Source organism: Phyllostomus discolor, chromosome 7, assembly GCF_004126475.2.
Source record: "Phyllostomus discolor isolate MPI-MPIP mPhyDis1 chromosome 7, mPhyDis1.pri.v3, whole genome shotgun sequence".
Taxonomy (NCBI): domain Eukaryota; kingdom Metazoa; phylum Chordata; class Mammalia; order Chiroptera; family Phyllostomidae; genus Phyllostomus; species Phyllostomus discolor.
Window position 1 is genome coordinate 24,262,012 of NC_040909.2, and position 24,447 is coordinate 24,286,458.

Below are 24,447 nucleotides of genomic sequence, written 5' to 3' on the forward strand. Positions count from 1 at the left end.
ATCAGAATCTCTGGGGACAGGTCACAGGCATCAGTATTTTTTAAGCTAGTGAGTCCAATGTGTAGCCCATGCTAAGCACCTCTGATCTAAAAGAAAACGACACTAGTAATGGATCCATTAAAAAAACAACATGCTGGACCATATGATAGGTCTGGTCTTAATTTTTCAAGGAACCTCCATACCATACTCCATATCGGCTGCTCCAATTTACAATCGCATCCACTGTGTACAAGGGATCCCTTTCCTCAACATCTTCTCCAACATTTGTGTTTTCTTGTCTTTTTGATTAATAGCCACTCTAACAAGTGTGAGGCGATATCTCATTGTGGTTTTGATTTGCACTTCCCTAATAATCAGAGATGTTGAACATGTTTTCTTGTGCCTGCTGGCCATCTGCAGGTCTTCCTTAGAAAAATGTCTATTTAGATCCTCTGCCATTTTTTAATCAGGCTGTTTGTTTTTCTTGTTGAGTTGTATGAGTTTTTAATATATTTTGGATATTAGTGCTTATCAAAAATATCATTTGCAAATATCTTCTCCCATTTCGTTGGTTGCCTTTTGGTTCTTTCCACTTCCAGGTTCTCCAAAGAATATGAAAGCATTAATTCAAAAAGATGTATGTGCACCCCTATGTTCACTGCAGCATTATTTACAACAGCCAAGATACAGAAACAACCTAAGTGTGCACTGACTGTTGAATAAAGATATGATATGATACACATACACACCCACACACAGTGGAATACTCCTCAGTCATAAAAAAGATGAGCTATTGTCATTTGCAATGACATGGATGGACCTTGAGGGCATTATGCTAAGCAAAATAAGTCAGATGAAAAAGGACAAAAATTGTATGATTTCACTCATGTGTAATACAAAAAACAAACTTAGAGATGTGGACAACAGATTGGTGGTTAGCAGAGGGGAAGAGGGCAAGGGGAGCAATAAATGAGTAAAAGGGTGTCAAATGTATGGTGGTGGATAGAAACCAGAATCTGGGTGGTGCACGTGCTATAGTGTACACAGGTATCAAATCATAATGTGCGCCTGAACCCATGTTTTAAGCCAATGGTACTTCAGTTTCTTGTTTTAAAAAAAAAAAAAAAAACATGCTAACAGGGCATGCCAGGGAGATCTAAACAGGTGAGGGAAACATCAAGTGGGATAGTTCATTTCAGAAGAGAACAGTATGTGTGTGCTTTGGGACACACCTCTTCCCATCCCCCTCACGTACAGTCAAATACCTGTAGGTGCTCGCTTCCTCTAGAACATTGTTATGTGATAGGAGACCAGTGAGGCTCATCTCAAGTGTGAGAGAGGGGAAAGGCAGGCGATAAGGGGAGGTAGTAACTCTTCCCCCATGTCAGAATTTTCTAGGATTTTTGTGAAGTGGACAGAGGAACATATGTAATTTAAAACTCTAAAATTATCACCATAAAAAATATATATTATAAATAAAATTACCCTTGCCTTTCTTAGTTACGGAGTTTGTCTTAAAAAAATTAACCTAAGTGGCCCTGGCTGGCGTAGCTCAGTGGATTGAGCGCGGGCTGCGAACCAAAGTGTCGCAGGTTCGATTCCCAGTCAGGGCACATGCCTGGGTTGCAGGCCATGACCCCCAGCAACCACACATTGATGTCTCTGTCTCTGTCTCTCTCTCTCTCTTTCTCCCTCCCTTCCCCCTCTAAAAATAAATAAATAAAATCTTTAAAAAAAAATTAACCTAAGTTAAAAACAAAAGGTTGAGAACTACTGACCTAGAAAAGATAAAACTCTGGGACTGAATCAAAGAGGCCGAGGTATACCTATTCCTCCGGAAGTTCTGCTTAGCAAACGGATTTCCTGCAAATTTTCCCTGGTAGCCTTGTAGAAAGAGACTGGATCTTCTTACAGTAAAACCAGAATGTTCTTTCAGAACATCCTGCCTTCCTCAGATTCCGGAGGAGCAAAGTAGCCAGACACAGAGAAAAGGGGCCAGAGGGCAAGGGAGATATGATGTTGGAGGCTATCCTCTATCACGGGAGAGACAGGCAAGAGACCTGGGGACAGGGGTCCTTGCTGAGCCCACCTACGAGGGCCTGTTCCCTTCTCCCACTGTCCCTCAACACTCTGCCCTCAAACAAGCCACAGCAGCAACAGGAGAAGGAATAGAGGCAGAGTCATGGTCAGCAAAACGTTTCAGCTTAGGTGCAAGTTAGCAGAAAGGGGACAAGTGACAGTATCCATGACATGGTCAAGAAGATAGGCCTTGCAGTTACATCAACGTGGTTTCAAACCTTAACACTAACGTTTACTAACTGTGGGAACCCTGGGCAAATCATTTACCCTCTCCAAGTTTCCCAACCTAAAAAAATGAGCATAAAAATACTCATCTCATAAGACTGCTGGAGCATTAAGTAATTAATGTGAGTAGGTGCTATATGAATGGAAGTCATGATAAAGATGATGGAGCCGTTAATGATAATGTGCTAGGAGTGTCCTGTTAGGTGAAGGGTGTGCGGGGGACAAGGGCTTTATAAGTCATGATGACCCGTGAGAGTCAATTCTTTAAAGCAAGGACTTGAAGATGATGCGACCACTAAATGTAGCTTGAGGTTACCCCATGGCCCCAACCACTATGAAATTGGCCACAGCACTTACTAAACAAATTATGCTCCTCACAGAATAAATCAGCTCCATCCCCACCAGAGGTGATAGTGATGGGAAGTCACTCAAAAGGCCCAGTTTATTACAGAAATGCAAAAGCAGACCCTTTGAAACAAACTGATTAATTACGTGAAAAAATAAAAGGGTAAAAAAAATCATTGCAATTGATTACAAAAATCTTTTCATAAAATTCAACATCAATTTCTGAATTTTTTTTAAATAGCAAATTTGGTATAGAAGGAAACTGGCTTAAGTTGAAAACAAACATTACACTGTACAGGCATAAAAATCATTCCCATTAAAGTTAACGAAAAAAAGAAATCCCTCAATTTGTCCATTATTCATCATTGTACTAGAAGTATAAAAAATATATAAAAATTGGTAGGCAATTCTTAGAGATTACCAACCCTAACAAAGAAGTCACTAAATCATTTAGATACAATACCAACACATAAAACTCAGAAGTTTTCCTCCATGTTGGCAATAACCACTTAAAAAATATAACAGAAAAAAGAATCCTCATAGCAAGAGTCATAAAATACTTAAATCTTCAAGAAAAGAAGTACGACCTATGTAGGAAAAACTACAACTTTCTACTAAGACTCAATAAATGAAGAAATAAGCATTGTTCTTCATAGGAAGACTGTATATTATAAGGATACCAATTCTCAAGTTAATCTATAAATTTTATAAGTCAGATCAGTTGAGAGAACATATACTTACTATATATATATATATATATGTATTAACCAGAATATACAAAAGTCATCTATGACAGTAAGAAAAGGGCACAGTCTGAAAGGAAAAAAAAAGGACAAATTCAGGTGATAAATACTAATGGAAAATAAACCTATACAAAATGACCAAAGTAAACAGTAATAGAGAAATGAAAAATCACACGCCCTGTGAGATATTTCCTCAGAGTAAGTAGACTGGCAAAAAATAAAGGGCTGCCAGTGATGCTACCTTAAGCTGACCAAGAGCTGAGGGGGCAGATCTCATACACCGTGTAGGGGAGGACACGCTGGTTACGGCACAGCCTTTCAGAAGCCAAACTGGAATGTCTATGCCCTTTGGCCCCACTACGCCACTAGGAAACTCTCCTCCAGAAGTAATCACTTATGCTCAATGATACATGTACACCATTTATCAGAGCAAAAGAAAAATGTCCTCTAAGATTTGGTCAATAACAGAAGAAAATTATGCAGGCTGATACCACAGACTATTACGCCACCTTTATCAAAAATAAGGTTATTTGGCCCTAGCCAGTGTTGCTCAGTTGGTTAGAGCGTTGTCCTGTAACCAAAAGGTTTTGGGTTCAATTCTCAGTCAGGGTGCCTGCCCAGGTTGCAGTTCTCGCCCAGATCCGGGTGCATACAACTCCCGGTCCAAGCACACGCGGGAGGCAGCCAAAAGATGTTTCTCTCTCACATCGATGTTTCTCTTTCTCCCTTCCTCTCTCTCTGAAAGCAATGGAAAAAAAAAATGTCCTCACTGTGATGATAAAAAAAATGAATAAGGCTATTTATACTGACATGGAAACTCTCTAAGTCCCTGTGAATGGCAGAAAAGCAAGCTATAGAACAATACTTAGTGTAATGTGATTATGTTTTTTAGAAAGACATGAGTAAGCAATTTAAATATATATGTGTATGTGGATATACAGAACAACTAGATAAGATAAATATATGCTCATGTAGGGGGCAAAAGTGAGACAGGAGAAGGGACCTTCACATTGTACTATGTATTCTTCTCAATGATACACTCACAGGTTGTTTGCTACTTTTCTTTAACACTGATTCATCTGAGGGAAAAATTCCAAGGACAGCAACACAGGCTCAGCATAAATCAGCTGGGGCTAGGGGTGGTGGAAACTACATCTTATCCCGAACCACAGTGAAGAATTCAAGGATCCAAAACTTTCCTCCCTGTGGGGCTGCTCATAAAGCCCCCTCCTCCTCACCCAGGTTCAAGCCAAAAAAATAACAAGCTTGCAATTCTTGGAGAGACAACACAGATTTTTAAAGATTTATAAAGTTTAATTTCATTATTACAACAGACAAGCAGCAATCAGCCCAGAAAGAAATTTATGCAATTTCTTGTCTGATTAACTTGACAGAGCATAATGGCAGTGTTCATGGGGGCAGATAAATGGGTGGGTCACGAAGCCGAGGGCAGGAGGGTTTGTAATAATAAAGTCTTGTGTTTCCCATACTCAGTATAAAAATGTTACATCCCAAATATTAACCACACTTATTTAAGCTGCTTGTGACTGAAGTGCTTGATGAATTCTACCAACAATAAACACTGATGCTCAGAAATGTAACTGAATAAAGAACTCTTCTTTCAACACTGGCTAACTTTGTTCTTCTCCCCCTGGGTCTTGGGATCCCAGTAGTTTTCACAAAGTAGATTTTAATTTGTTTTGTTCAGAACAACGGAGACTTCCTCCAAATGAATAGAAAATTCCCTAAAAACTAAGAGGGGGATAAAGGGAGAGAGAGAATACAAGAGTGAGGGAGGAAATACAGGGCAAGACACTGAGAAATACAACAGCTTCCCCAGACACACAGCCTTCCAGTCGTGCTGGCCAACACACGGCAGCCAACCACACGTGGATATCAAGTCTTTCAAAGGTGTCAGGTCCGCACTGACCTGCCGTGTGAGTGTAAAATACACACTGGATTTCAAAGACTTAAGACGCACACAAAAAAAGCATGTTAAAATACGTCAGTAAAAATTCTTTTACATGTTATAATGATACTTCAAAATTGGGTTAAATCAGACAGTAAACTTAATGACATTTAACTGATCCTTTTTCTCACATTTTAAGTAATGTGGGTTGACTGGTGTCTCCCCCAAAGTTCATGTCCATCTGGAATTTCAGAATGGGACCTTGTTTGGAAAGAGATATGATTACTTGAGGTTCTTGAGATGAAATTATCCTGGATTTAGCCCGGGCCCTAACACCAGTAACTGGTGTCTGCAGAAGAGAAAAGAGAGGGAGATGGGGACACAGGGAAGGCAGCCATGTGAAGCCAGAGGCAGAGACTGGAGTGATGACACGCCTACGAGGAACACCGAGCACTGCCAGGAGCCCCTGGATGCCGCGATAAGGCAAGGGAAGGTTCCTCCCAGAGCCTTCAGGGGGAGCGCGGCTCTGCTGACCCCTAGACTTCAGACCTCTGGCCTCCATATCTGTGAATAAAGAAACTTTCTGTAGCTTAATCCACCTTATTTGTGATCATTTGTTATGGTGATCCTATGAAACTAATATATCTGGCTACTTGAAAGTGTTATGTCCTGGCTGGGGTAGCTCAGTGGATTGAGCACGGGCTGCGAACCAAAGTGTCGCAGGTTCGATTCCCAGCCAGGGTACATGCCTGGGTTGCAAGGCCATGACCCCCAGCAACCACACACTGATGTTTCTCTCTCTCTATCTCTATCTCCCTCCCTTCCCTCTCTAAAAAAAAATAAATAAAATCTTTAAAAAAAAAGAAAGAAAGTGTTACGTTACTTGTAGCCAACAGTTTATTCCTATTGGACACTGCTGTACTGGAGTTTAAAAGGAATCCACTTCCAAAACCAAAGTCTTCACTATGGACCCTAACAGCTCAGGCACAGAATAGTCCCAACAGTTCCTAAGGGGTCCTGCGTGGTGACAGTTATACCCCTTTGTGATAGCTTTGCTCACTTGCTTTAGAAGGTTTTTGGGTAGGCTACAAAAAGTACTTCCTGCCTGTGTATGTGTATCATAGGACCCTTCAAAACCTAAGTGCGAAAAATTTCTAGTGCATGTGGGGATTACTGCCCAATTTACTGAAGAGGACATACTCAGTCCTTTAGAAAGCATTCAGACATTATCCTTTGACTGCCAACAAAGCATTTTCTGCCCAATATTCCAAGTTGCTGCCACCATGCCCTCTACCTTGGCTTTCATATCTCCCTCCCATATGTTCAGGCCCAGCCACTGTTCTTCAAGATAAGAGGGCTCCCTTCAAAACACCTTTCCCATGTCTCTCCTTAATTAGGCAAGACAGCTGCTGTCTCCGGGAACTCGCAGGGGAAATGGCCTTGCAGCTTCAAACAAGTACCAGCTGAAGGACAGAGTTTTAGGGAGTGTGCGGCCAGGCCAATTACTGCAGCAGCCAGCAGCCCAGGCACCAGGAGGGGAAGGCTGCCCAGGTGACTTCACCACCCCCAAGAGCAGGTCTCTGCATACGGAGCAGAACCTCAAAAGGAAAGGCTGCCACACTGCTTCTGATGGGGCTGGGACTAAAATGTTTATGCCACAACAGGATCCAGGGTTAGAGGTCAAGAATGCAACAGACATCGCCATAGGATGCAGAAGCTAGGATGGATGGTGAGAAAGAAGCTAATCTGGATAAACAAGTGATCATGACTCAGATGACAGACAAGGGAGTAGGGCGCACGCAGTTCACTCCATGTGAATGAGTAAGATGGGTGTGCAGGTATTTGGGTAACATCCAGACCTGCAGAGAGACAGCCAAGCTGTCTAGCAAGACATCCTTCTGTCATCCTTAAAAGTCATTATTTGCTGGAAAACTTAAACCAGTGACAGGGATGTCCCACAGCAAGAACACACTGACAGGAAATGTATGGAGTAAAAGCATGAATCCAACATCTATCAAGCACCTAAAGTAAGAAAGCACTTGAATCTTTGTGTGAGAAAGGTATCCGTTGTTCCCCATTATTCATAAGATCTAAGATTCTGAGGATCTAAGAGGCTAAGAGACTTGCCTGAGCTTATTCAGTCCGCTCTGCAGAGGAAGTGAGTGTAGGCAGATAACTAGTCCTGTGGCTGTGTGTGGTCCTCACTCTATTATACGACATCTCTGCTCCAGATTGGACAATGGCAGAGTGTTTAAAAGTCAAGGACCAGAACAATAATGAGATACCACCTCACACCCACGAGGACAGCTGCAATCAAAAGGGCAGACAGTAACCAGTGCTGTCAAGGATGTGAAGGAAGGGGAATCCCCACACATTGTCGGAGGGGATGTAAAATGGTGCAGCCACCTGAGAAAACGGTTTGGCGGTTTCTTTAAAAGTTATACGTAGACCAGTGAAATAGAATAGACAGCCCAAATATAAACCCTCACATATGTGGTCGACTGATTTTTGGGGGCCTTCTACAGACGTTTAGGCTAGGACTTCTCTGAAAAGTCTCTTGAAAGAAGGCATTTATAGGGCAAAAGATAACTAGAAAAAAAAATGATTTTCAACAAGATGCCACAGCCACTCAGTGGGGAAAAGGGGAATACTTTCAACAAACGATGTTGGGAAAACTGGGTAATTACAGGCCAAAGAATGCAGTTGCTAGACGCTAACCTTCCACCACATACAAAAATTCACTCCAAATGGATCAAAGCTCTAAACATAAAACCAAAAACTATGAAACTCTTAAAAGAAACCCTAGGGGGAAGGCGTTATGACATTGGATTTGGCAATCTTGAAATACAACACCAAAATCACAGGCAACAAAAGAAAAAAATAAATAGACTGAACCATCAAAAATTACAACTTGTATGCATCAAAGAATACAATCAGCAGAGTAAAAAGGCAACCCACAAAATGGGAGATAATATTTACAAATCAAATAGCTGATGTGGGGTTAAGATCCAGAGTATATAAGTAACTCCTACAACTTAACAACAACAACAACAAAAATAAACAACCTGATTAAGAAAAATGGGCAAAGGACAAACAGACATTTCTGCAGAGATACACAAAGGACTAGTAGGCCCACGCAAAGACATTCAATATTACTAATCGTTAGGGAAATGCAAACCAAAACCACAATAAGATACCACCTCACATCAGTTGAGATGGCTATTATCAAAAACACAGAAAACAAGTGTGGTGAGCACGTGGAGAAACTGAAACCCTTCTGCACTATTGGTGGGAATGCAAAATGGTCCACCATGGAAAACAGTATGGATGTGCCTCAAAAATTAAGAATAGAATTACCGTATGACCCAGAAATTCCACTCTGGCTATATACCCAAAACAGCTGAAAGCAGGAACTGGAAGAGTGTTTGTACACCCATGTTCACAGAAGCATTATTTACATACAACAGCCAGAGGCTGAAGTGATCCAAGTATCCATCAGCAGATGAGTGGATAAACAAAATGCAGGATATGCTGCATTCAATGGAACACCATTCAGCCTTAAAAGAAAGGAGATTCTTACACACGCTACAACACACATGAACCTTGAAGACATTACACTAAGTGAAATAAGCCCATCACAAAAGGAGAAATACTGCATGACTCCATTATATAAAATAGTTAAATCATAGAAAAAGCAGAATGGTGGTTGCCAGGAGTTGGGAGGAAAGAAATGGGAAGCTCCTGCTGAATGGGCACCGGGTTTCAGTTTTGCAAGATGGAAACAGTTCTGTGGCTAGATGGTGTGATGCTTACACAACAATGTGAATTGCTTAATGCCACGGAACTGTAAAGTTAAAAATAGTTAAGATAGTTAATAGGTAAATTTTATGTGATCCGTCTTTTGCCACAACTGAAAAAAAATGTTTTTAAGATTAAACATACATTTACCACAGACCCAGCAAACCTGCTCCTTTTGTCTGAGCCAAGAGGAGTAGAAACATATACCCACACAAAGGCTGCACCAATGTCCACAGCAACAGCATTCCTATCAGCAAAACAGAGGAAAGAACCCAAATGTCCATCAACTGATGACTGTAGAAACAAAATGCAGCAGTCCCCTGTATTAGAATATTACTCGGCAATAAAAAACAATGAAATGCTGATACATGCTACAATGGATCAACCTCCAAAACAGTATGCCAAGTGTAAGAAGACAGTCGCAAAAGGCCACATATTGTATAATTCTGTTTATATGAATGTCCAGAAAAAGCAGATTTATAGAGACAGAAATTAGATTAGCAGACTGGGGCTGGGCATTCAATCTGGCTGACCACAAATGGACACAAGGATCTTTTGGGGATGGTAGAAACCTTCTAAAGCTGGATTATGATAATTATACAACTCAGCCAATTTCCTAAAAACCACAGCAAGATTTTAAGTATATAAGATTATACACTTAAAATCAGAATTTTATGGCATACAAATTTTAACTCAATAAAGTTGTTTTAAAGACAGGAACAGCAAGCAACTAATCATCACTGCAAATGAGTCTTCTGCAAAGTGGCATCAAAGTGCATCCCAAAATTGAGGGAGGGTTAATTTCTCCTCACGAATTAAATAGCTTAATCACATTTGGGGGAAAAAAGAAAAAGACAAAGTAGAAAAGACCAGCAATGGGGGGTCTCTATCTGCCCTTTTCTGATCTACAAAAGAAAGTGTTACAGTGTCTAGGTGGCCACACCTCCGCTGACAGAATTTGTCTCAGCAAGACAGAAAGAGCAAATAACAGGAATAAGTGAGTCATAAAGTAGGTTGCCCTGTTTTTAAAATTAGTGGCGAGTTTGAAACAATTAAAACTTGCTAATAATGAGGCCGTGTTGCTGGTGTTCCTTTTAGCCTCCCTCACTCGACACCTTTGACATCCAACTTTCTAGCATGTTCACAAATTCGCTTGCACTTAATTGGAATCTAAAGCGGATTTCTGTCCAGTGAATCGAGTTCCCCTCCTGCAACCGCGGCGTAAAATGTAAGCTGCAGCGCAGGGTGAGGGAAGGGAGGTGAACAATTTCTGGAAATGATTAAAAGGGGGTGAGGAGTGAGACTGGGGATGGGGAGAATTGGGATAAGAGGGTCTACATTTTCATTGGCTGCCACGGTCAGCTGTCTGAATTCTCCTCTTTAATGGAGTACGTGTATTACTTGGGAAAAAAAATCTTTTAATCCTATTTTAAAAGCACCACACCACCTGGAGTCTGCTGCATGCAGTTGTGACCCCAATAAATTTTGTCTTTGCCAGTGAACTGCTTTGGAAACAGTCTGAACACTGCTCTTGTGATTTGCAGCCATCCTCAAACTTGAACCTGCTCAGGAATCACCTAGGAAATCTTGTGGACATGCAGATTCAGATTCGGCAGGTCCAGGGTGGGGCCTGAGATTCTGCATTTCTAAAGAGTTCACACGTGAGGAAACACTATGAGCAGCAACGACCTGGAGGGGAAAAACACGGTCTGAGGGATGTGGGTGTGAAAACCACTCTCCTCTCCCCACATTAGCTTTCCATGTACAGCTTCAATTTAAATGGCTAAGGAATGCTTTCCAGGACACAAACCCTCTTTCCTTCTCTGCTCTGGGACAGTCCTGGGTCACCCAGTTGTACACAGAAGGCCAGCTGACACCATCGAGCTATGACTTAATACTGGGATTTTAGAAATCTAGGAACTTTTGGCACAAGTGAAAAGAAGAGAGCAGGAGTGGGGGAAGAAGTCTTAGCTCAGAAGATCAAATCTGCCTGGAATTGAAAGTGAAAACAGAACTAGAAGGAGAGAGAAGATCACCGGTGAGGTAATTCAGTAGCAGAAGTATCTCTGAACACCTTTATTACAAGTGCAATTTTGGTTGGGAAAGCCACAAGAAACAACAACAAAAATTGAAGACAGCAGTCAAAGACAGAGAAAGATAATGGAGCCGTGTCATGAAGAAATGACCCAGGGTAAAACAAGTCAAGTATAATAGCCCTGGCTGGTGTGGCTCAGTTGGTTGGTGTGTAGTCCCATAAACTCCAAGGTCGTGGGTTTGAGTCCCGGTCAGGGAACTATGCCTGGGTTGTGGGTTCAGTTCCCAATTGGGGCACATTCGAAAGGTAACTGGTCAATGTTTCTCTCCCTCCCTTCCTCTTCCTCTAGAGTCAGGGGGCATGTCCTTAAGTGAGGATAAAAATTAATTCATTAATCAATTTTGAAAAACAGGTATAAACACCCTATTTGAGAGCTTACCTTCCATGCTCTCTAAGATTAACAAACATCAGAGCAACAGAAAAGCATCAGGACATCCCCATCTGGAGGAAGTGCCTGTGTCTGTGCTGGAGTTGAACAAGGAACTGTCCTCTTTGTGCTAAATAGTCAGGTCTGCTTGAATCACGGATCCAGGTCACTCAGACATTATCTCAGAAGGTGCTTGAATGACTCCACCACTACCAAATGTCCTAGGGGTGGGCTAGACCGTTCATCACAGCCGAGTCACCTCTCCAGGACCAAACCCAAACATGCACCACCCCCAAAAGGGCTTCAAGAGGTCCTGCATGAGGACGAAGGAACTGGTGTCCCAGAATTCTAAAATCGGGACAATTCCTGGAATTTCTTTTAATACACACACATCCAACTCAAGACTTCATCGGTGAACTCGCCAAAGCAGTCAGCTCAGTCTTCAACACACTGGAAGGTTTGTCAAACTGCTTGGCTGGCACCGAGCAGCCCAGACAACCAGCTGACTGACAGGATTTCTCAACTCTTCAGCATGTTGTTTTGGCACCAAATCAACCGGGATGAGCAAAATAAACAGCGCCACATACGTTGCTTCCTTGGACAGATCACAATCTCTTGGTATCAGTCATTATCTGGGCTGATGACTTGCAAACAGACATAACCAGCCGAACCTGCAAAACAGAGCTTTCAGCCCACATTCCCAACTGCCTACCTCTGCCACATCTGCCCCAGTAAGGCTTGTCCTCAACTCCAACACCCCCTCTTCAACTATCCTGTTCTCTTCACCAGCCTCAATGTTCTCCCAGCTCCCACGGCTCGATTCATCTGCATTCAACACCCTCAGCCTCAGCCATCTGATTCTTCTTTCAAAGTCACTCCCAGATTTATACCTTCTTCGTTCTCATAAGATTCCAGGGAAGGCCCTTAAAAACCAGCTAATAGACACAGCTTCCTCCCCACTTGCAAGTCATTCCCACTTCCAGCCCCATTTCTAGCACCTACTGTCTAACACATCATATAATCCCAAAAAGCCATTTAATACTGTCAAGCATTTGTTTGATACTTTCCAAGGTAATTTTAGCTTGCATCATCTTATTTTCCCCTCCCCACAATCCCATAAGACAAGTAATTCAATGCCTGGAGTAGGGGTGTGGCTTGCCCGAGTTCACCCAGCTAACCAAGCAGTCAGGAGCCAAAACCTAGAACTCCTCGCTGGCACTCTAAATAGCGTGTGTCTCCTCCTTCTTAAAGGGCAAGGACACATTATTCTCTAGTGGATTCGACTCAAAATTTTCTACCTGAAATTCAAAACCTTCTACCAACTGATTTATTTCTTCCTTACCCACTGGATCCTATTTCTCACTATTCCTGTTAACCCTTTTTTCATCTTCCTCCCATTTGGCTAGTCCCTTTGTAAGCACAATAATTATGATTTAACACTGCTTTTAAGTGTGATATTAGCTACCATTTCCTGAGCATTTAAAATGTTCCAGATACTTTCCCAAACTGCTAAATAAATTATCTCATTTTATCAAAACACTTGACTAGGAAGAGACATATCTGATTTAACCCCTCCCAAAAAGAATCCTTGGTTCCCACCCACCCCAAACCTGTTTCTCCCACAGTCTGGCCCATCCTGGCAAATGAAACTACCATCCTTTCGGTTGTTCAGGCCAACAAATTCGATATTAGGTTCACTTCTGTATTTTATTCACACAACACCCTCCAACAATGGATGGATTAGGATGGATCAGGGTGGGATGGATCAAATTCCACTGCTGCTATACTCATAACACGGCCCCAGGCTATCTACTTCTCACCCCTCCAACAGCTAACCCTCCGCCAGGCACCACTGCCCACCCACACCCAGACCACAACAACTCCACCTGGCCCTCATTCTCTACTCTTTCTGTACTCCTTCTGCTCTTTGGCTGGTCTTCTTTATTAATAAGAATACTTTATTCTTCCCAGACCAGCCAAAGGCGATGCTTTCAAATGCAAATCCAATCTGAAACCATCAGAAACAGCTCAGGTGTCCATAACAGATGAATGGGTAAACAAACTATGGTATATCCATACAGTGCAATACTCCTCAGCAAATAATAATAATAATAATAATAATAATAACCAGTGATACATGCAACAATGTGGATGAATCTCAAAAATACTACGCTGAGTGAAGAAGAGTATGGATTGTACCATGTGACACCATTTATATGAAATCTAGAATATCAAAACTAACCTGGGGGGACACAGATTAGCTCAGTGGTTGCCTCTGGGGGAGAGGGATATGAACGGCCCGGAGTAGGAAGGTGGTTTCCAGGGCAATGGAACCGTTTTGTGTCTTGATACACATTCGTCAAAACAGATCTGAAGTGAAGATCAGATCAGTTCATGGCATGAAAGTTACACTTCGGCAACCTGGTCCCCATCTACCTATTACCTCTTCCAACTGTCCTCCTACTCTGCCCCCCACCGCACCCCTGCCTGTCCCCAGCTAGCCACACTGGTTGCCTGGCAGCTGATGAACTCACCAAGCCATTTCTGGCCCTGAGTGTTTGCACTCCCCGCTTAGCACCCTCCTCCTTGGCTTCACTCAGGCCCCAGATTCTGCACCCTCCACAGACAGACCTTTCTGGGCACACATCTGAAGGAACCCCCAGGCACTCTCATTTACTTCCCTGTTTTCATCCTCTGTGTGGCACTTACCACTTTGTTATTTTCTTATGTACTGTCTGCTTCTGCCACCAAAAGCAAGCTCTTGCAAGAGTAAGGATCCATCTGTCACTGTATCCCCAGTCCCTAAATCAACGCCTAGCACATTAAATAACAATTTGTTGAATGAATGGAAAAAGCCGACATCACCACAATCTCAATTTTACAGCTATGAAATCTGAGGCTTGCACAGGGTAAGTAACCTCCCCCAGGGTCACGCAGCAAGAAAGCAGCGCATCAGAATTCACACCCAGGCCATCTGTTTGCGCAGGTCCACATCCCAGCCATTCTGAAGTCTTTACTCACATCAGCTCTGCTTCTTTGTTTTGTACAGTTCACTCTGCCTGGGCCGGGCCTCTCTCCTACCCTCCCACCTGCCCCTGCTCATGATGGCTTTCTCTCTCCATTGACCTCATGTGTGATTATTCACTGTAATTTTTCTTTCCCTCTAAATCAATCTCCTGAGCAAGATGAGGAGATCCTAGTGACTCTGACTTCCTTTTATCACTCACCACGCACCTAGGACAGAGCTGGCCATGGGCCCCTAACCAACACTCATGAACGTGTTCCCTTGGAGGTGGGGTGAGTCAGGTAGCCCTGTGGGTATGTGCAAATCCTGGGTTATATGACTCACTGCACTATTTCAAAGTCTGCTGACCTTCGCTTCCTTGGCACCCAGCCACCCAGTTTCAACACCAGCTTGTTAGAGCTGATGCAAATTAGAGCTGCCACCATCAGGCACTATGATAGCACTCAGGTCTCGTTCCTGCGCTTCTGGAATCTCCTGCATGCCACAGAAGCCTCACAGAAGGTCGCACAGGATAAGAGCACACAATGAATGGTACTGATAAGCACAGGGTGGAATTAATGGAAGCATCCCAGTCTTCCCCTGAGGTCACTTGAGAGATTATGCAAAGCTTTCTCCGAGGGCAAGGAGGTGTATCACTCCAAGTGGATCATTAGAGATACTATTCACACTTTGTTTCCAAAATAAATACATTCATCTCCTGATTAACAAATAATAAGCCGTATGCCAGGGTCTCTGTATGCAAACAGAAGCATAAATTAAAGAAAACCTATTATAAAGCAGGCAGCAAAGCAACAAAAAATATAGTTAGAAAACATGCCTTTATAGGCCATTGATTGTTTTTTCTCGTTCACTAACATAATGTTAACTTTCAGACTATACCACGGGGCCTTTTTCTCACGTCACAGGTTTTAACTCTCTGGTCTCACAATACTCATGATACCCTGGTGAGAATTTAATTCTCAGTTGAGGAAGAGGAGCCACTGGTCAGAGAAGGCCATGTCATTTGCTTAGAGAAGGATTAAAAGTGGCTGTGACTTGCTCCATCTTAGAGCAGAAATCCAGGCCACGAGATGAGGACTGCGTGTCATCAGGTGCACCAGGGTCACGGGAACCACCCCCAGCTCCGAGTCAGCAGACGTTCATCAGGGCGACCCTGCCACTGACCATGTGCTTTGGGTAAGTTACTCCGCCTCTTCAAGCCTCAGTGTCCTCATCTTTAAGAAAGGATTTTCTTCCCTCCAGTCCCACGGGTGAGTATGAAATTCACTGCAAATATGAAATGACCCATTGACTTAATAAATATGTATGGAGGACCTACTATACACAAGGCACGGTCCATGGACCTGGGATACGGAATGAACCGAAGCCCCTGCTTCATGGAGTTTCTATCGTCATCAAGGAAACAGACCAGAAATTATCTCAAACAAACACGTGATTTCCAAGTATTGATAAATGCAGTAAAGAAAAGCAAAACAAGGTCAGATGATGAGCAGTGATGAGACGCTGCTATGTTAGACCTGGGGCGGGGCAGGGGGCGGGGCAGGGGGCTGGTCAGAAGGCTTCTCTGAGAAGCTGGCCTTAAATGAGTTTAGACAACAAGCCACACCGACACCTGGAGAAGGAAAGTGTGCAGTGCAGGGAGTACCAGCATGCACACCTAGATGCCAGAGATGAAAGCCATTCGACATTATAAAGGAATCAATTCTATTTCAATTATCAGTTGGTGATGAATTGTCATAAGGAGTTTAGACAGGAGCTACCTGAGCAGAAATCTTCTAAAGCGGCCCATAGAAATAAATGTTAAATGAATAAATAAATGGCAATAGATATAACACCCCTGTGCACATGCACATACAAGTAAAAAAGATGAAAATCCAATCACATTAAATACATCGATTATGGAAAAACTTATAAGTGGATGGTCCATACGATTCCATTAAGTAATAAGTTTATCTTATATTTTAATACAAGTTTTCTGGGATGAATTGCTGTCAGTTTCACAGAGGTGTCAGTATCCACTGGAGATTCACAGATTAGGTTCTGCCCAGTCTTCTAGGAACCCTGCCACAGGTCCCAACACCTACAGTTCTGCCTGGCGTGCAGGACAAATGATTTAACTACGGTCATCTTCCAGAACCAGGGTGGGTGACAGCAGAGTAAGGACTCACCAAAAGAGACCCTGAAGGATAAGAGCTCTGCATTCTCGGCATTCCACCAGCTGTGACATTCCAGCCCCACCCCCGCCCCCGCCCCTACCTCCCCAGCATTTTGCCTCCCCTCCCTGTCAATCCTTATCTATATCTGTTGGCCAAATACACAAGCCTGATTTCTTGTCCACATGCCTGCCCTCAGGGGGTGTTCCCAGTGACCTTGAATTTTGAATTCCCATCTTTTCTTTCAAAACCCTAACTAAAATCCATTTTATAAAGCTGTCCACATCCAGCGCCTTCCATCCCGAAAATGGTTGCCAATTTTTAACTTATTTTCGTTTTAAAAACGTGTCTTTACACTCTACTGCTAGATGCCACACCACGGATGCAGCTCACAGACATCATATTGAGTGACAGAAGCCAGACGCAAAAGAGTCCACACTGCGTGGTTCCACGCAGGGGAAGTTTCAGAAAGGCAAATGAATCTCTGGTAATGACATCAGAATGAGGGTTTCCAGGGGTGGGGAGGGGGCACAAGGGAACCCTCTCAAGTGCTAGAAATGCTCTCTAGTTCTTTCTGGGTGGCGGTTGCATGGATGCATGCATATGTAAAAATTCACTGGGCTAGATATAGTGCTTCTCATGTCAGCCTTTTACTGTCTGATAATGAAATTAGAAGTTAAAAAGTGACTTTCCGTTGGATCGTGCTGAAACACTGCTACACATGCCATCTTGTTTTGAGCAGTTCAGGGACTTCTAAAGCGTCCAGGACAGTCATTTCCTTGCCTCGCTGGCACTCCTGGCACCTTCTACAACCTGAGTAGGGACCTCTTTCGTCTTCCTTCCTTCCTACAGGAAATTCTACTGGGCCAACACAGTTACCATTCGTGATTGTCAGCTCTAAAACAATCAAGGTATGCATCTGTCTGCCCTGGGCCAGTCATAAAGGACACTTATTTTGTTTGTTTTATGGCCTGCAGGGCTTCAACGACCTAGAAAACTCTTTGAACAAACCTCTCAACAGGGGGACCATAAACATCAGTGAGAGCAGCAGAATGCCCGTAACAAAGGAAATCCTCCCTGTGAACCATTTGGAGGAACATCACTCCCTCTACCCCATGAGAAAGTTCGGGAAGAGATGCAAAACACTGCCCCTGGAAAGAGAAGCTGGGTGGGCTAACTCCTCCCTGAGTAACCGCTGCGGCTTGAGGAAGTTGCTTTACCTCTTTGGGTCTCGGTTCCCTGCTAGTAAACTGACCTTCCATACCTTTCTCTGAACCCCAGGTAGGAAAATCAAGTGACAAGAGGCCTACACTTTGGCAAAACACGAACTGCTCAGACCGATGGAGTTTTTAAAACCGAAATAAAATAGATGTCTGTGAAATGCCTGTGTTCCAAGAACTTTCACATCTGCTACATGATTTCATCTTCACAGTAAGTCGAGGAGACGGCACCTTGACTCCCACTTCACCAAAGAGGAAACCGAAACACAGGCAGCTAAGCGGGTGCCCAAGGGCACTCGGCGGGCGAAAAGGGCAGATGCTGCCAGTTTTCACCAAGCAGCCAGGTCACCAGTGGGCATGCTGTTCTGCCACAGGTGCCTTCGGGTTTGCAACAGATTAGGGGTAGGAAACCATCAAGACTAGGAAACCATTGACTGCTGCTCCTAAATAGCAACCTTTCTCTACATTCAAAGACAAATGAGCTAAATCAGAAGCCACTGAGCCTTGGAAATCCATGTTTTATTGGCACTGTACTAAGTATCCAGATCTCTCATCTGAGAAGCAGATGTTCTCATTGTTCCAAGGTACCTCCCATGAAACTCTATATTTTACCCTCAAAACTCCCTGTGACAGGTCCAACCCTGTGGCTTGACCTCACAGACACAGAATGAAGTCCTGCCCATGTGGACAGGTGACTAGGTTTCTTGGTGCTTAAAAAAAAAAAAAAGTAACAAGAAACAAAAAATCCAACCAGCACTGCATCACAAAATGTTATTTGGAAGCATATGCTTCCTAAAACAAAACAGTCCTCAGCAGATTTTGTGTTTTGCCCTATAAACTAGTTTCTCAGTTACATAAAACTGCAAATTGCAATCTGAAGGCTTTGCAGGCTTGAATTTCCATCTTCCCTGAAAGTTTATGAGCAAACAGAATTAAAATTGGTCCTATTTCTCTCAGACTTTGTGTATCATGACTGCCAAATGAAACATTTTTCCTGTGTGTGTTGGCTCCGTGATGCCTCCTTTTAGAGAAGGCACCACACAAGAAATAACAGTATGCTATAGACGTTGTGTGACTAAAAACAGATTTTTTAAAGCATTTTATTTACCCACTCCATGTTTTGTGTTTTGCTGTAGCAACACTACTTATCTGAAGGCAATCCGAAAAGATATTCTTAACTGCCTATATTTGCAAACCTACAATCCATTGATACAAAGTATCACCTTAAAAACAACAAACCCACTGCAGATGGAAGAGTTCTTACTGGACTTCGGTGAGGGATGCCCAACTGCATGCATCTACTCAAAAGCAACTGACTATACACTTAAATGAATTTTATGATCTAGAGTACATACCACAGGAAAGGTGATAAAAAATATGCCCATGATTGACAAAGCATTTCAGATTTTGAGTCTTACTCAAATTAACATGAAAGGCACTGACTTTTCCTGTGCTGCCAATGTATTTATGGTATTAATATTATGGGGCAACACAATTTTCCTCTGAAGCAGGATTTCTCAACTTTGGCTGTATTATCATTCCGGCCCAGAAAATCCTTTGGGGGTCGGGGTCTGTCCTTTGCATCGTGGGATGTTTAGCAACAACCCTGGCCTCCAATCACTAGGGGCCAGAAGCAATCCCCTCCCCCCATTACAATGACCAAATATCCCTTGTGAGCAGAATAATCCCTCCTGGGAGATAGTCACTGCTCTAGATGTTGACAAGCTGAAAAAGAAATTTGCTCTCTGAAGGAGTGACTGACAAATACGAAGTGTGGGGGCCTCTCCCCAACTTTAAGGCTTGTCCTGGTGCCCCAGTCACCAGCCCCCAGCCAACAGAGGCCACTTTTTCTCTCATGGTGGCACCGCTTCCTCTGCTCTCTCTGTATCATACAGTCAGTGTCCCCAACCTTTCGGCATCTCTGGGCCACACTGGAAAATCAAGAGTTGTCTTGGGCCACATATTAAATACAAAACCACTAAAGAAAGCTGATGAGCAAAAAAAAAAAAAAGTTTTGAGTAAATGTATGATTTTGTGTTGGGCTGCATTCATAGCCATTCTGGGCTACAGGCTGGACACCAATATAAAGCATTGTTTTTTAAATTAAGGCTAATTGTATAGCCCTGCGCCCCGAGCGACTCTCTAGGTATGGCGCTATGCCAAGAACTGAAGCAACTGTGTTTTCCTTAAATGCTTCGTGGCCACTGATTCTGAGACAATGAGTCAAACACCAGACAATTCAATTTAGCCGGCATTAACCCAGCAATTTTAGGCTCCAGGAACTTTGGGGGACCTTCTCTCTTTTAATTTCGAGGTTGAAATTATGGCCCCCATTTTATAGATGAACTGATCAAGGCTCAGAGAAAAACTGAATTATGCCCAGGATCACACGAGAGGCAGAGCTAAAATTACAAACTCTAGGTCCCATGTTCTTTTTGACTTCAGAGTTTAAAAGTGCATTCTCTCTGAGCTAGCTGCTTTACAAGGAGCTCACATGGGCCAGACACCCTGCTGGCTGACTCAAACCTATTAGCCCATTTTAAATCCTCACTGTTAAGCTATACGGTTAGCATTATCATTCCTGCTTCACAAACAAAGGAATGGAGGCCGAGGTGAAGTCCTTGTCCAAGGTCACACAGCTGGAGATCCTAAATTTGAACTACAAATCAGTTTGAACTCTGATCTCTGTGGTCGGGCCACTAAATCCTACTGCCCCTCCTCAAGTATAAATGGCTTATTTCATTAAGAGCCTCCTCAAGTATAAATGGCTTATTTCATTAAGAAGAGTCAGTCCCTGGCTTTCATTTTTTAGGAGATAAATTACATTTTAATTCAAGGAGATTTGGGTTTGGGCTCATACATTCACTTAGGGTTTCTTTTAAAACACTAAAAACCCGGTCTGTGGACATCTGTAAGATACCCAGACGTGCCCTGCATGAAACAAAACAAATTATCGAGAAGCACTCAAGTTAAAATTTCACTACTACTAGCCTAACTGCTAATCATTTCTCCAGTTTTCTCTTCTCTAGTTCTTTCAGTCAATAGCACTTCATTTAAAATCTATTCAGAGAGACAAACACATATCAAATGATCGTACAATTAAAACCCCTGATAGAAGCACCAGGAAGGAAAAGTAAGTACAGAGAGTTTCAGAAAACTTATAATGGGAAGGCTGGGCAAGGCGATAAAGGAAATGCAAGGAGCCTTGACTGGTGTGGCTCAGTTGGTTGGGCATCACCCCACAAACTGAAAGGGCGCCAGTTCAATTCCAGGTCAGGGCACATGCCTAGGTTACTGGTTCAGTCTTGGGCCAGGGCACATACACGAGGCATCGTGGATCGACATTTCTTTCTCACATGGATGTTTCTCTCTCTCTTTGTCCCTCCCTTCCCCTCCCTCTTAAAAAAAAAAAAAAAAAGGAAATGCAAGGGATCTGAGATTTGCAAGGAAAGTTGAGAAGGTGAGAAGACCTTCAGTACCAGGAACAGTATGTGCAAAGGCCCTAAGAAAGGAGAACACCATGCGAGCATGACCTTGAAAAGGGGCCAGAGATAGCAATAGCCAGGCCACGCAGGGCCTTGGAGACTCAGTAAAGAGAAATTAAAGGGGCCTAAGCAGAAGCAACACATAGTCAGACCTCATTTTTAACGATCATTCTGGCTATGTGCCACACACCAGCCAAGTAACTCTCAAGCAGCCTCAGCCAAAACATAGCACAAAAACTCTACACTGGATCCTGCAAAACAAGTTTGTTTGTTTCTTTTTTCTTTTTTTCTCCTCTCTAGGGTGTGGCACACCACCCTGTCTGTGAACCAGCTCCCTTCTTTTTCTGTTTCACTTGTGAAGTTTAAAGGCCAGATCTTTTATCAGGTCTGGGACGTGTTTTTCTTTCAATAGCCCCCAGCAAACTACCTTGTATCTTTCCAGGTCCCTCCTCATTTTGTAACCTCTCTGCCCTCTCTGACTAGCCAAGGGGCCAGTCAATACCAAAAGTAGATAGAGACAAGCTGCGAAAGAACCACTGATTCTGTTCTCTCACACCCCCTCATGCCCCATCAAGTAGTTAAAAAAATAAAACAAAAGCAAATCTGAGATCATGTCACTCCAGAGGTGTTAAGATTCCTGGATTCCCCAATGCTCTCCTGGCCACACACACACACACACACCAACCTGGGGCCCCCAGCCAATGGAGCGCTTAGCTCCTGTTGGCACAACTCCAAGCTTTCATAACTACTTTCAGTTTCTCCACTACAAGAAGCCTCCACTCACCACCCCACCCTGATCTGCTAAGAGTCCTTAACACCCACTGACACTTCCTCCAGGAAGCCATTCCTACCCCAGCAGCGCTCCAGCCCAGGAATTGCCCTGCTACAAGTTCCATCACCACTCTAAGAAAGCAGTTTTTTAAAAATTTCATTGTAACTGGTTCACTGTCCACCTCCCCAGGCCCCCAACACATGCGCGCACATACACACATAGAGTCAGTAAGTCCAGAAGGACAGAATCTGGGTGTCGTAGCCCGGGCATCTAGCGCAATGCCTGGCACCCAGTTGGGACCCCTTTAAATACTGGACGATTGAGTTTTTCCTTTCCTGTAAGTTTGATTGTGAACATGAACATGAAAGACTCAAGTCACAAACTTTAGGAAAAGTGCCACATCTCACTCTTGGAAATCTCAAAGGCGCATATATTCATTCATACATAATGTCATATAGGACCAAAACTTCAGGAAAAGTTTTCAGATACTAAGGCAAATAACAGGCAACAGGGAGAGAAGGTGTTCATGATAGTAACCCAATAAAAAGCCAGGATGGAAACATTGAGCCGACACAGTTCCTACAAGGGCCAGCTCCAGTTGCTAAACAACAAGTCCACTAAGTAACTGACCTTGCTCTTAATTAGTCTAACTCCCTTCATAACCAACTCCTGGCCCTTCGCCTTTCTTAGAAGCACACTCACCACTTTATCTTTTTTGCATTCCTTCTTCTGAAACACCAACCATGTGGCATTACTGTGTCAGTTTCAGTTTTCTGAGCTGAATTCAAAAGGGACAAATAATACAAAGTCCATAACAAATAATGTCCCTTTCTTATTACAAATTTTTTTTACAAAATCGTAAACATGTGATTCTGTAACATAACAATATCACACTGAAGCATACCATATGACATTCTAGGTGAAATGTTCAAATTAAAACTATAAATTATTACATCCATATTATTACTCTACCAACCACACTCACACAGGTGTTACTTCTGCCAGACCCTGTATGTTATCCAGGCCTGAACTAGAGTCCTGCCACTTGGAGTATAATCAGTGGACTAGCACCACATCACCTGAGAGTTGGTGACAAATCTCAGCCCCACCCCAGACTTACTGAATGAGAATCAACCATTTAACCAGCACCCCAGCTGATTCCTGTGCACATTAAAGTTTCAGAAGCACTGGGCTGGATCCTATATTCATTCAACAAGTATGTATTGACCCAGTATAGGGTTCCCAGTTAGGTGGTCAACATATACATAAGGACGTGAATGGTGTGGGAAAAGGGTACACACAGACATTCCACTGCGGTTGAGAAGTTCCTGTAAACTACTAAAAACAGCCAGATTGGGTAGAGGTCCTATCAGGATTAATAATCTTTACAGCAAAATTCAAAAGTGGCCACTGCAGCTCGGTTATGGGACTCTGGAATCTCGGAACTTGACCGTTTGCAGCAAGCAAGAGGAATACAGGGGAGGTGTGTGAGTGTGTGAGGCTGTCTCTTCCCGGACTCAGCCACAGGCCGAGGGAGCTGACAAGGCCAAGTCCCCGCCCCCCTCAGCTGTCACCCTGTCAAAACAAAGCTCCCGCTGACAGCATTGGGCCAGGCTGCCCCGCGGCCTCGGGCATTCCTCCCACTGCAGGAGTACAACGCCCACAGCTGGATCTGCAGCTGAGGGACTACGGGGTGCTGAGTGCTGGGATGAAGAGGCGAAAAAAGAAACGTGTGTCCTCAAACTGAGCAATAGCGCCCGCCTTGCCGGGCTGTCACCTTGCCAAATCCTGTTTACGCCCCCAGCCACCGGGCCAGCGTTTTAACTAAACAATAATACAACACTGTAACTGCGCGCCACAGCACCTCGGCCCTCATCGGAGGACGCCTGGAGCTCCAGAACCTTCACCTGGGGCTGTGCCCACCTTCCCAATAGGCACGTTCCGCCTCGTCTACCTCCAGAAAAGCGCAAGAATCCGGGAGCCTTTCCTACCCTCACTCCCTCCCCCAGGTCCTCCCAATGGGACACAAGGAAAGGACACAAGAAGGGCTTTTAGATACCCCCCAAGATGTTCCCTTGGTCCTGGGAACATCTCGCCACATAGTGAGCACCGGTCCACTCTTTGGAAGGTGCCGTTGGCAAGCTCCTACAAAGCAACAAAGCCCCAGGACAGCCCAAGAGTGCTGGTACATAGGTAACTCCTTCCAAGACGGAGGCATGAAAGGCTGGGTCTCTCGGTGATCCCCCTTCTTC

At 43.6% G+C, this 24,447-nt stretch overlaps 1 protein-coding gene across 3 annotated transcripts in view; it reads right to left on the reverse strand.

The window, feature by feature from the left end:
- KAT2B (lysine acetyltransferase 2B) overlaps nucleotides 1–24,447 on the reverse strand; it is a 94,186-nt gene that overhangs the window by 69,225 nt on the left and 514 nt on the right. The window lies entirely within an intron of this gene.